We start from the raw sequence: 12,673 nt of genomic DNA, 5'->3' as shown, positions 1-12,673 counted from the left end.
GTTCAAGTCTTGTTCAAGTTTCAGTTCATTGTTTAAGTTTTGAACTGCCTTTACCTCTAGGAGAAAGAGGTAAGGAGGAGCTAGCAAACCTTCGTTTATATGACTTTATACAGGCTAAAATACATCCCTTATCAAGAACTTCATTTGGCTCTGGATTTTTAAATTATATGAGCTCTGATTACAACCTCTTTTTCTTTTCGGTACTGAATATTGGTCTCACCTATAAAATACAGTATATTTTATCAATTAATAAATAAAAAGAAAAACAGCAAGCCTTATTTTAAAGGGAATATTTCTATTTATTAGTTAAGACAAACAACCTGGCAACATTTTCACAATTCCAAAGTGCAAATGTAACATTCAAAGTTTTTGTTACTAGGAATCAGCTATACTCAGGAAACAAAAGAGAAATTAGGCTGGTTAAAACAATAAATGAGAAGAAATGGAGGCAAAATAAAAAACAATAGGCTAATTAAATAGCAGAGGAAGAAATACAAGCCGTAGAAGAAATCTGAGTTCTTAGAAGACAAACTCAATAAATATAAGGGAAAATGTCTTCTACTTTTTCTTTTTTTTTTTTTTTTTTTTTTTTTTTTTTGAGACGGAGTCTCGCTCTGTCGCCCAGGCTGGAGTGCAGTGGCCAGATCTCAGCTCACTGCAAGCTCCGCCTCCCGGGTTCCCGCCATTCTCTTGCCTCAGCCTCCCGAGTAGCTGGGACCACAGGCGCCGCCACCTCACCTGGCTAATTTTTTTTGTGTGTTTTTAGTAGAGACGGGGTTTCGCCGTGTTAGCCAGGATGGTCTCGATCTCCTGACCTTGTGATCCGCCCGTCTCGGCCTCCCAAAGTGCTGGGATTACAGGCTTGAGCCACCGCGCCCGGCCTACTTTTTCTAATAGAAAGCCAGTTATCAATCAAATCACCACTTTCTTTTTGCTTTTTTTTTTTTTTTTTTTTGACTTTCTTTTTGCTTTGTTTTGTTTTTTTTTGACTTTTTTTCTGACTTTTTTTTTTTTTACTTTCTTTTTGCTTTGTTTTGTTTTCTGAAATTTCACTATTATGTATGTATAAAAATGTATATTTCATGTCTCCAGGAATAAAAGGATATAAGGAATATGGTGAGGAAACAAGTTGAAAGAGATCATTAGGAAACAGAGAGCTTTACTGTTGTTAGATGGCAATGAATAACAGATCAAACAAAAATTATATTTCAGAGAGCAGCAGGAAGTAACAGCCTGGAGCCCCAAACCAAAACCAAGAGCTAGAAGATGAGAGTTTGTATTTAGGAATCAGGAAAGTATTACCAGACAGTGTCTTATAACTAAAAGTAGGGAATCCATAGTGATGGTAACTGGGAAGCATACTTTAAATATTATGGTGTCTTTGTTAAGTAGATACATAATAGGTAGACACACTGGAGAATTAATATGTTGCTCTGTGAGTTTCAAGGAACACGGCCATTGTAAGTAGGACATAATTATTATCTGTGCTCCAAATAAAGATGCCCAGAAATCTGTGGAATTAGAAACCCAAGGCACAGTATATGAGACACACTAAAACAGAATGAAAATGATTGAGTTTTTCGTTTGTTTAGGTAGGGAGCCTAATGGAAGTATAACTCCTCGGTGGGATTATTCACCTCAAGACTCCTAAAGTGATTATTTTGTTTAAAAGACCCAACATGAGTCTTTGACAAACAATCTTAAATTAGTTTCCTTCTGCTTATTGGAAACTCTAGAGAGATGCACCCTAAAGATTCATGTTTCACCTTGTTGGCCAAGCTGGTCTTGAAATCCTGACCTCATGATCCACCTGCCTTGGCCTCCCAAAGTGCTGGGATTACAGGCATAAGCCAAGATACAAAAACTTAGCTGTGCACGGTGGCATATGCCTGTAATCCCAGCTACTCAGGAGGCTGGGGCAGGAGAATCACTTGAACCCGGGAGGCGGAGGTTGCAGTGAGCTGAGATCGCGCCACTGCACTCCAGCCTGGGCAACAGAGAAAGACTCCATCTCAAAAAATAAATAAATAAATAAATAAAGCTTCACATTAATGTGGACAGTTTTAGGCAAACTCTCCAAAGTTGTCACTTACTAAAATAATTTTACTTTAATTCTTGAAAGCCATTTTTACTGGTTATAGAATTCAAGACTTGAATTTCTTTTTTTTTTCCACCTGTTGAAAGTATCTTCCCACTATCTTTTGTCTTCTGTTTTTCCTAATAGAAAGCCAGTTATCAGTCAAATCACCACTTCTTTGAAGATAACTTTTATTTATTTCTTTTGCCTTTTTATAACTTTCTTACTGCTTTGTTTTCTGAAATTTCACTATTACATATGTGTAAAAAACGTATATGTAGATGCATGTCTTTCTTTAGGTCTGAGAAATTTTCAACCATTTTCTCTTGAATTATTATATCATTTAGTTTTCCATCACTTTCTGTATCTATAATACAGCAATGACAGAAATAAATAAATATACATATATACACATATAGATTAACATAAAATTCATAAAATAATATTGTATGCTTAAAAGGTATATGCAGTGAATTCAAATATAAAAAGGATAATATATTAGTAGGAAGCAGAGGCATACGAAGTTAATGTATTCTAAGTGTATTGCATTATTCAAAACAAGAATGTAATTTTTTCATTAAAATGCACTTGGATAAGTCAAAAGAAGAAGAAACCAGACAAGTTAAACTCACCGGGAGTATATTAGAAATGCAAATGGATTGGCCAGAAAACCATGAAAAGCAAAATGAAGGCAGGTGTTCAATTCCAGCAAATGATACCAGCCCTACATTCTTAGAGAAAGAAAAAGGAAACAGATTTACACAGCAGGGTAAACTTAACCTAGCTATTTAAAGACACTGGGTGTAGCAAAGAGAAATCAGTTCTAGAGGTTTATCCCATTGGTTCCCCTCCTCCCCGCCAAAAAAATGACATAGCTGAAAGCAATGCTGGAACAGTCAAAAATACAGAAAAGACAGAGTTTTGTGATGTGCCTGGCAACACTATGGGTGGTAATTTCAATCCTGTAGAAACTACAAAAGTAAATTCAGTTAGGAAGTTTGTTGAGGGAAACTCTCCAGTTGATCAAAGTTGTAGGTTAGAGTAAACTGTTCCCTAGAAGGCAAGCTTTAAAGGTCTAAATCACTGCATAAAAAGTGGCAGTGGAAACATCCACTGGGTCTTAGAATTTAAAAAATAAAAATAAAAAGTGACTTACTCACAAGAGTGTGTAGGCTAAGATACTAGCTGTACTAGCTGGAGACCACTCTCACTGTAATATAAGGTGCCAGAAACACGGGGCTCAGAAAAAAAAAATGGAAGTTAAATTCTGAATATACTGGATATAAAACAAAAGTATGTAGAATTATTATTTCTGCTAACTGGTGCTTTGCCAACATGACAAATTTCTAAACTTTGTAGAAAAGGCAGCTATGATTCATCTGCATAGATGGGATCTCCCCACAGATGTTTGTACTTGCCTGGTACAAAATTAGCATGCTGTTGACAGATTTATCAAAATAAGTTTAATTCAGAGGTTGTATAGTCTTGACAACTTCTATCAACTGATTGTCATGCCAATGAGTCTGAGAGAAAGTTTTTCTTCTCTCAGACATCAGTGAATTTCTGTCATTATGTACTGTAATATTTATAAGAGTTTGGGGAACATTATTTCACCTGGGATAAGTGCTATCAGGCCTGATTGGTTAATACATTGCTTCCCTAAATTTTAAAGCTATGAAAAGAGCAAAATAATGAGTTTCCTTTTCTATTTCTGTACTTTATAATTTGAAGTGTATCAGGGACTTGACATTTGACCAATTCAACTTCTAGAAAAATTAGATATTCACAATGCTCTGTTGTGTAACCACCACCTTCAACAGAAAATAAAATTGGGGAGGATAATTTTTTGGACTTTAATATAACTTAAGAAGCTTAACACTTGAGCTTAATCTCAAAGAGAAAAGATGATTTAATTTTGAATGTTAATTACTTTTGAGAGGCACTATAGCATAATTCCTTTTGAGAGACATAATTTTATGCTAAGCAAGAACCAAACTCTTGATCTATTGTGTGGATTTAAACTCAGGAACCATGGTTCCTGCCAGCGGGGCAACCATGGACAAGATGACTAACTATTGCAGAAAATTAGATGCCATTGAGATATAATTCAAAGTATTATTGTGAGAATTAAACGATATTATTTGTAAACTCTTTTGATTACATGCTTGCTATTTCTAGCACCTTTGGACAGTTCACATTGGTCTTTAATTTTGTCCTGGAGTTTGATAATGAAAACAATTTTTACTTGATGAAGACTATTTTTCATTCCTCATTTGTTACATATTTGAATACACTTAAGTGGTTAAAAGTGTGCAAGATGCATTAACAAAAATACTTTAACTATCTCTTAATAACCTTTTCTATTTACCTGTTGCAAAAAAACAATTTGTTTAGCATACATAATTCATGGTTATTTAATTATTGAAGTAATTCACAGCTGTGAGGATAAAATCTCAATTTCCTTGAAATAAAAATTTATACTGACACTTTTTGATCGCTTAACATTTTTCTCTAGCAACAATTAGTCTGTAAACCTCTTTAATCCTGATGCTTATATTCATTTTCCTTTAAACAGCACATACTCTTTGTCCTGTTCCCATAAAGCAAACTTTTTTGCATGCATTAATACAAAAGTTTATCTTATACACTTATTTAATATCTTTACTTGATAAAGATATTTTACTTTATCAAGTAAAGATATTAAATAAGTAATATTTAATATATAAATCTTTATAACTTACCTGTGCTGTTTTATCTTTATCATACTCATAAAAAATAACTTTGTCAAAATTGTAAATTGAATATATGATTTCATAATTAAAGGACTATAATACATAAAGCATAGAACACTAAAAGCAAAACTCTGTAAGAATGAGCTTTTGAGTATATGTCATCAATTGAATTTGAAAATGGACTCTTTCAATTACAAATTTTAAATTATAGAATTTAGATGTTTTCTATCGTAAGCATAATTAGAATTATTCTTACCAATAAAAACCAAATGCTAGTTGTTCATTTGAATTCTGCTAAATAATTAATGAAGAAAATATAATAGTTGATTTTTTTCAGTTTAAAACGTCTATTCTTATTTATAATCTGTGCCTTAATTTGGGACACCCAAAATACTTGAGTTTCTCTGATTAGAAGAAATTGGCCACAGCCATAGAAGAATTTGTTCTGTTTCCCAAAACTTTATGAGAGTCAGTATGAGAGACTTTTAAAGTGAATTATTTATCTCACCATTTTGCCCTTGATCCAGTGATGAACTGAAATATTGCATTTTCATTAATAACATGACAACGCAGTGAGTTTCAGCTATCCTTTCTTAACCTCTAACAGAATTCACATTTAGAGAGTTTCAAACTCATAGTTGCCTTAAATTTTTGCTGAGTTTTACCTATTCACAGATTTATATGGTAGTGCACTTAAGTATATTTTACATACCTGAACTTAATAATGGTCATCCATAAGTTGAATAATTTATTAAAATTAGGATGAGAACAACTGTCTTATGATATGTAGTGCTATATAAGCTTGCATACTATTTTAGAGTAAATGAAAATGATGGAAAACTATAATACCACAGTCACTTATTTTTCAATTTTATTGATATTTTCAAAGACTTAACTTTTGGTTACATTGATTTTCCCTATTGTTTTCCTATTTGCAGTTTAGTTTATTTCTGTTTGAATTTTTATCATTTATTTTCTTCTTATTTCCTTAGGCTTACATTGCTCTCTCTTCTCTAGTTTCTACATTGGGAGTTTATATTATTTATTTCACATATTTTCTGGTATATGCATTCAGTGCTACTTTTTTCTTTTTATGCACTGTGTCCTTGGCATCCCACATATTTTGTTAAGTTCTATTTTCATATTAATTTAACTCAACCATTTCTTAAAAATTTATCCTAAGACTTTTTGACTTACATGTAATTTTGAAATGTATTCTTTAATTTCCAAATATATTAATATTTTCAGCTTTCTGTTATTAATTTTTAATCAATTATATTCTCAGATCATACTTTGTATGATTTTTACTCTTTATAAATTTGTATAGGTATGTTTTATAGCTCAGAATATGATGTATCTTGATGAAGTTTCCATGTGAGCTTGAAAGGACTCTTTATTTTGCTGTTGGATGGAGTATTCTATAGTTGTCAATTAGATCAAGTTGATTAATAGTTCTTTTTAGGTCATCTATATCCTTATTTTTTTGCCTGTTTGATCTATTAATTATTGACGAGAAGATTTTGAATTTTCTATAACCATGATTTGTTTGGTTCTTATTTCAGCACTATAATTTTTGTTTAACATATCTTGACTTTCTGTTGTTAGACGCATATACTTTTAAAATTGCTGTTTCCTTAGAAAATTAATTTTTTAATCATTATGTAATGCCTTATTTTTTATCCCTGATAGCATTCCTTGGTTTGAAGTCTGATATATTTGAAATAAATATCCCTATGTCAGTTTTATTTTTACTACTATTAGCTTTGTATATCTCCATTTCTTTACTTTCTAACATGTGGCTTTAAATATTTAAAATGGGTTTCTTATATACTCTGCCTCTCTAAATATATGTATGCACATATGTATGTGTGTGTGTGAGAGCATATTGTGCTTTTTAGCCACTCTGTTAGTCACTATCTTAACATGTACATTTAGGTACTTAAAGTGTTTATTGATATAATTGAATTAATATCTACCATGTTTCTAAAAGTTTTCTAATTATTGTATTAGCTGTGTAGCTATTTTTTTCCTTCTCATTCTTTCCTTCTGCCTTCTCTGGTTTAATTCTGCCTTCTGCCTTCTCAAATTTCATTTAATCTTAAGGATTTTATGAGTCCATTTTATTGATGCTCTTAGCCTATTGAATATATTTATTTTTAAAATAATTTTAGTTGTTCTAATATTTAAAACATATTTTAAACTAATCTAACTTCAACTCCGAGTAACATAATACCTTATCATGTGTAGTACAGATATCTTGTAATGTTGTATTCTCAATTTCTCCTTTACATCCTTTGTGATATTGCTGTCATTTATTTTACTCATCCATTTGCTATAATTATCCAATACATTCTTACTATTTTTACATTAAATAGAGTTTTCTTTTGGAACAGTAATTAGTAATAAAATAAAATATTATATCTGTGTTTATTTATTCTCTGATGCATTTCCTTTCTTTATCAAGTTTCTGACTTATAATGTTTTTCTTCTGCCGAAAGAATGTTTAAAATTTCTTATAGGGAAATATTACTGGCAGTGAATTTCCTCAGTTTGTATTTGTCTCAGAAAATCTATTTCTGCTTTGCTTTTGATGAATAATTTGAATAAATACAGAATAATAGATTGATAGATTTGTTCTCTGAACACTTTTTTTTATGGTTTTCTTGGGTGATAGTCCTACTAAAATCTCACAAATCACCACTAAATTACTTACTTATGTAAGCAAACACCACCTGTTCCCCCAAAGCCTATGGAAAATTAAATTTAAAAAAGAAGTCTGCTATAATTCTTATGCTTCCTTCTTCCTTGACATCTACGGTGCTAGCTTTCTCCCTGGTTTCTTTTTAAATTTCCTCATTGTCTTTGGTTTTCTATAATAAATGTGATTTTTATAGGTATGTTCTTTCTTTGCTCTGTTTTGTTTTTGTGTTTCTTTTCTGTTTAGTTCCCTCTAGAGTTTTTTGAATCTGTGGTTTGGTGATTTAGTATCAGTCATTAATTTAAAAAGGTTTTGGCCATTTTAAAAGTCCACACTTATTTCTAACAGCTTTATTGAAATACTGTTTATATAGCATATCATTCACCCATTAGAAGTTTTTAATATGTTCCCAAATATGTTCAACCACCACAAAAGTCATTTTAGAACATTTTTGCCACATAAAAAAAAAATTACATGCCCTTTATCTATTACCCTCTATATTCCCAGCCCGGCCCACATCCCCCAAGCAATCACTCATCTACTTTCTGTCTCTGTAGATTTTCCTATTCTGGACAATTATGAATGAAATTATATGCAATATATTTTGTGACTGGCTTATTTCACTTATGATAAGGTTTTGGGCCATTACTACTTTAAGTATTTCTTTCTACATCTTTTTTTTCTCTTTTCTCCTTATTTTATTCCAATTATTCATATATTATACCTTTTTTTTGTTTTTTGTTTTTGTTTTGTTTTGTTTTGTTTTGTTTTGTTTTGCAATTGTTCCACTCTGTGTATGGTTTTTGTCTGTTCATTTAGTTTGGGAAGTTTCTGTTGGCATATTTTTAGGCTTAGTGTTACTTTCCTCAGCCATGTAAAATGTACTGATATGTGTAGCAAAATATTCTAGATTCTTATTATAGTGTTTGTTTTCATTGCTAGCATTTCTTTTTTATTATTTATCAGAGTCTTCAAATTTCTGCTATATTACCCATCTGTTCTTGCTTTTTCTCTACATTTTTCCATTAGATACTTCAACATATTAATCAGTTATTTTTAAATATCTGACAATCCAACATCTTTGTCATATCTATATCTGGTTCTGATGCTTGATTTCTGTTTCCCTTTAGAGTGTTTCCTTTTTCTTGCCTTGTTTGAGGTTTTATGTTAAGGTGGTAGGAGCTGAACTGTGTTTAAAGTTTGCTGTAGCAGGAGATGCAAGAAACTTCAAATTTCGTTTTTGTCCTAGTTTTTATCTCCTCTCTTAACTTTGGGGTTCCTTAAGTAGTCCTTCTTAGAGATAGTCTATATCTTGCAGCTCTTTCAGATATAATCCTGAGGACAGCAACTCTTGGCACACAATAACTTTGTTTAAATTTCTGCACTAAGAGACAACCAAAATCTTGCATGGCTGCTAGCAGCATAAGGCCTTGTCCCTAGAAAAATTTCAGCTCCCTTTTAAAATGCATAACTACAAAAATACAACACTGTCAGAACTTATTGTTTGCTTTAGCAAACACTTGACAGTAGGCCCCTGCCCCACTGTTTTAGTGTGTTTACTTTTATTGTTGTTATTGTTGTTGTTGCTGTGACAGAATACCCCAGATCGTGTAATTTATCAAGGAAAGAAGTTTATTTGCCTTATGATTCTACAGACTGGGAAGTCCAAGGGCATGGCTATGGCATCTGGCAAGAATCATTCCCTATCAGATAGGTGAAAGGTCAGGAGACAGCTCATGCAAGAGAAAACTCACTTTTATAACACAGCCAATTCCTATATAACAAACCAAGTACCATGATAATAACTTTAATCCATTCATAAGGGCAAAGCCTTCAATATTCAATCACCTTCCAAAGGTCCCACCTCTCAACAATTTTACAATCACAATCAAGTTTCCAACACATGAACTTTTGTTTATCACTTTCAAACTATATCATTTAGCCCCTGGAGGCCAAAATTCATGTCCTTCTCACATTCAGGATACATTTATTCCATCTTAATAGTTCCCAAATCTTAACCCATTCCAGCACCGACTGAAAAGTACAAAGTCTCATCTAAACCAGATATGGGTAAGATTCAAGTCACAATTCATCCCAAGGCAAATTTATCCAGTTCTGAGCCTATAAAATCAAAACAAGTTATCTACCTCCAAAATTCAATAGTAGGGCAGGCACAGGACAGACATTTTCATTTCAAAAGAGAGAAATAGACAAGAAAGGAGGAATTACTGGTCCTGAGAAAGTCCAAAACAAACAGTAAAAACAACTTTAAGTTTCTAAGCTGGAGAATAATCTCCCTGACTTCATGTCTAGCATCCTGAGCATGTGAGATGGACCCTGGGCCTCCAAGGTCCTAAAGGGAACCAACTCCCACAGCTTTGTTGGGCTCAGTCCAGGTAGCAGCCCTCACATGTTGGAGTTGTTATAAATAACAGTTTGGTGCTGCCAAAGAAATAGCACTTGAATATAAAATTTTCTTTTTAATTCTCATCAAGTTACTTCTATAAAAAGGTGCACCCTTACAGATGGAGCCATGGTGAGCACACACTTGGACAAGCGAGGGGAAGGGGTTCTTATCCCTGATGCATGTGGCCCTTGCTGCTGTGTCTTTCCCCTATTGGTTAGGGTTAGATGGCACAGGCTAAACTAATTCTAATTGGCTAAAGAGAGTGATGGGGTGAGTGGTTTGGTGGGAAAAATGGTTATGACAGAGCAGGTAATCGAATGAGTCAGGGTGGAGCAGGTAATCAGAATGAGTCAGGGTGGAGTAGTTAATCAGCATGAGTCAGGGTGGAGTAGGTAATCAAAAAAGTTTGCTTTATGAGGAAGTTAAGTTTAAAAGTAGAAGGCAAAGAATTGAACACACTGACATATTGATTCTTTGAAAAGAAATTTAGAACTCATATCTAACAGAGTCTCATCTGTGTAGTTATCCTAGTTAGTGCTACAGTTCTGTGGTCTCAGGGGCTGCACATGGCTCCGTTAGGCATTCCCTTCGTTGGGACTCTTTGGCAGCTGTGCCCCTGCAGTGAATCTCTGTCTGGGTCTCCAGGTGATTTGAGACATCCTTTGAAACCTAGGAGGAAGTAGTCATGCCCCTACAGCTCTTACATTCTGCAGGTCTAATAGACTTAACACTATGTGGCCACAACAAAGGCTTACCACTTGTACCTTCCATGGTGGCAGCATAACTCACAACTGGGGCTGCTTGGGCCACAGAAGGTGTGGCTGAGAGGAGATGTGCTGGAATGCGGGGAGCAAATTGCCAAGCAGGCTATGGGCAGTGATCTGTGAGGGGCACCCTTGGCCCATCTCATGAATCAATTCTGCTGTCATAGAGCTCTGGGTCTGAGATGGGTGGGGAAGCCTCAAAGGTCTCTGAAATGCCTTCAGGGTCTTTCTTCCATTGTCTTAATAAATAGCACCTGGCTTCCTTCAATCCGTATTAATCTGCTTAACAAATAGTCTGTCGGCTACACCTTTAGTATTCTCTCTTAAACATCTCTTTTTACTCTGCACATGGCCAGAATGCAAATTTTCCAAATATTTTCATTCTGCTTCTTTTTTAAGTGTAAATTCTATTTTTAAGGAATTTATTTGCTCTCACATCTCACAGTAGGTGTGCATAAGTAGCCATACAGCAGACTAAATTTTTTGCTTATCAGATATTTATTTCATCCAGTATTTTAGTTCATCACTCTTAAATTCTGCCTTTTGTAAAGCCCTTGGGCACGCATATAGTTCAGCCAAGATCTTTGCTACTGTGTAGCAAAAATGGCCTTTGCTCCAGGTTCCAATATCTGTTTCTTTAGTTCCATCTGAGATTTCATCAGAATGGCCTTTGCTGTCTATTTCCACCAACACTGTGCTCATGACAACTTAAGTAATCTTTAAGAAAATTCAGACTTACCTTCTAGCACTTGTCTTTTTTGATGCTTCACTACAATTCCTCTTAACATTCTATTTATGACAAAACAAGATTTTTCTAGCTTCCCTTTCAAATCTTCAAGCCTCTACCCAACTCAGTTCCAAAATTGCTTCTTCATTTTCAGGTATTTGTTAAAGACACAACCCTGCTCCTGTTATTAATGTTTTGTTAGTTTGTTTTCTGTTTCTATAACATAATGCAGAGACTGGAAATTTTATATGAAAAATACGTTTATTCAACTCACAGTTCTAGATGCGGGAGGTCCAAGAATATAGTGCTGCATTTGGAGAGGATCATCTCATGGAGAACAGGTGAAAGGTCAGGAGAGCACAGGAGAGAAAGCTCACTTTTATAACAAAGCTACTCTCTCTATAACTAACCTACTCCTCCAATAACTAACCCACTCCTGAGATAACAGTATTAATCTGTTAATGAGGGAAGAGGCCTCACGCATGACTCAATCACCTCCCAAAATTACGTATCAACAGTTTGTAGAAAATGAGATAACAATTTCTGATTCCTCCCCTGCATTCTGAATGAAAAATATCCCAAAAAGTTGATAGTTTCTTCAGTGCTTACCCCTTTTATCTTGGAGGAAAGACATGCTATGAAATGAAGAGAATGTAAATTTCACACATGCCAGCCTACTACTGCTTAGGATTTAATTAGAACTATAAGAATACTGAACTTTTAGGGGGCACATTAAATGCTAGCATCTCCTTTTCTTACAACCCTTAGTAAAAATGTCTTAAAATTGTAAATATGTATCTTTTCCAACTCTGTCGTGTCTTTCTCAAAGAATTGAGAAGCCATTTCTTTGAAATATAATCACTGAAAAGAATAAAATCTCTATTTCCCAGTCACTATAGAAGAATAGAATCCTAATTTCTGTATCTACCAGGTAGCAAAAAATGTCAGTCTAATCAAATTTAAACTGACCAAGCCTTTGTAATTTTTCGGTTTTCTTACTTTACTGAGCCACCTCTTGTCTTCTCCCTCATTCTCCCTTTAGAACACCCAGTCACCTCTGCATCAATCAGAATGAACCTTAGCTTTTTTCCTACTGTCAGTAGTCACTGCATGTATTATGATGTCACTATTTTAACTGTCTTTCTGTGTTTATTTTTGACAATCCACTGCTTTATCCTAAAGCCCAGTTTGTGTGGTACTGAGGTAAATGGAGAATATTCATTAAAGATTTCTTTCAATTAACAAATTGAGAATAGGAATCAGATTGA

The 12,673-nt window shown here is 33.9% G+C and overlaps 1 long non-coding RNA gene across 3 annotated transcripts in view; it reads right to left on the bottom strand.

The window, feature by feature from the left end:
* The window catches only part of LOC105488647 (uncharacterized), a 207,888-nt gene extending 195,447 nt beyond the window's left edge, over positions 1 to 12,441 (bottom strand). For all 3 annotated transcript variants that reach the window (XR_011620499.1, XR_011620500.1, XR_011620498.1), the window contains exon 1: positions 11,680 to 12,441. This is a non-coding gene — a long non-coding RNA (uncharacterized lncRNA). The remainder of the gene's footprint in view (positions 1 to 11,679) is intronic.
* Positions 12,442 to 12,673: the final 232 nt, after the last annotated feature.

Source organism: Macaca nemestrina, chromosome 3 (assembly GCF_043159975.1).
Source record: "Macaca nemestrina isolate mMacNem1 chromosome 3, mMacNem.hap1, whole genome shotgun sequence".
NCBI classification, from domain to species: Eukaryota; Metazoa; Chordata; class Mammalia; order Primates; family Cercopithecidae; genus Macaca; species Macaca nemestrina.
This window is presented reverse-complemented; position numbering and strand designations above follow the sequence as displayed.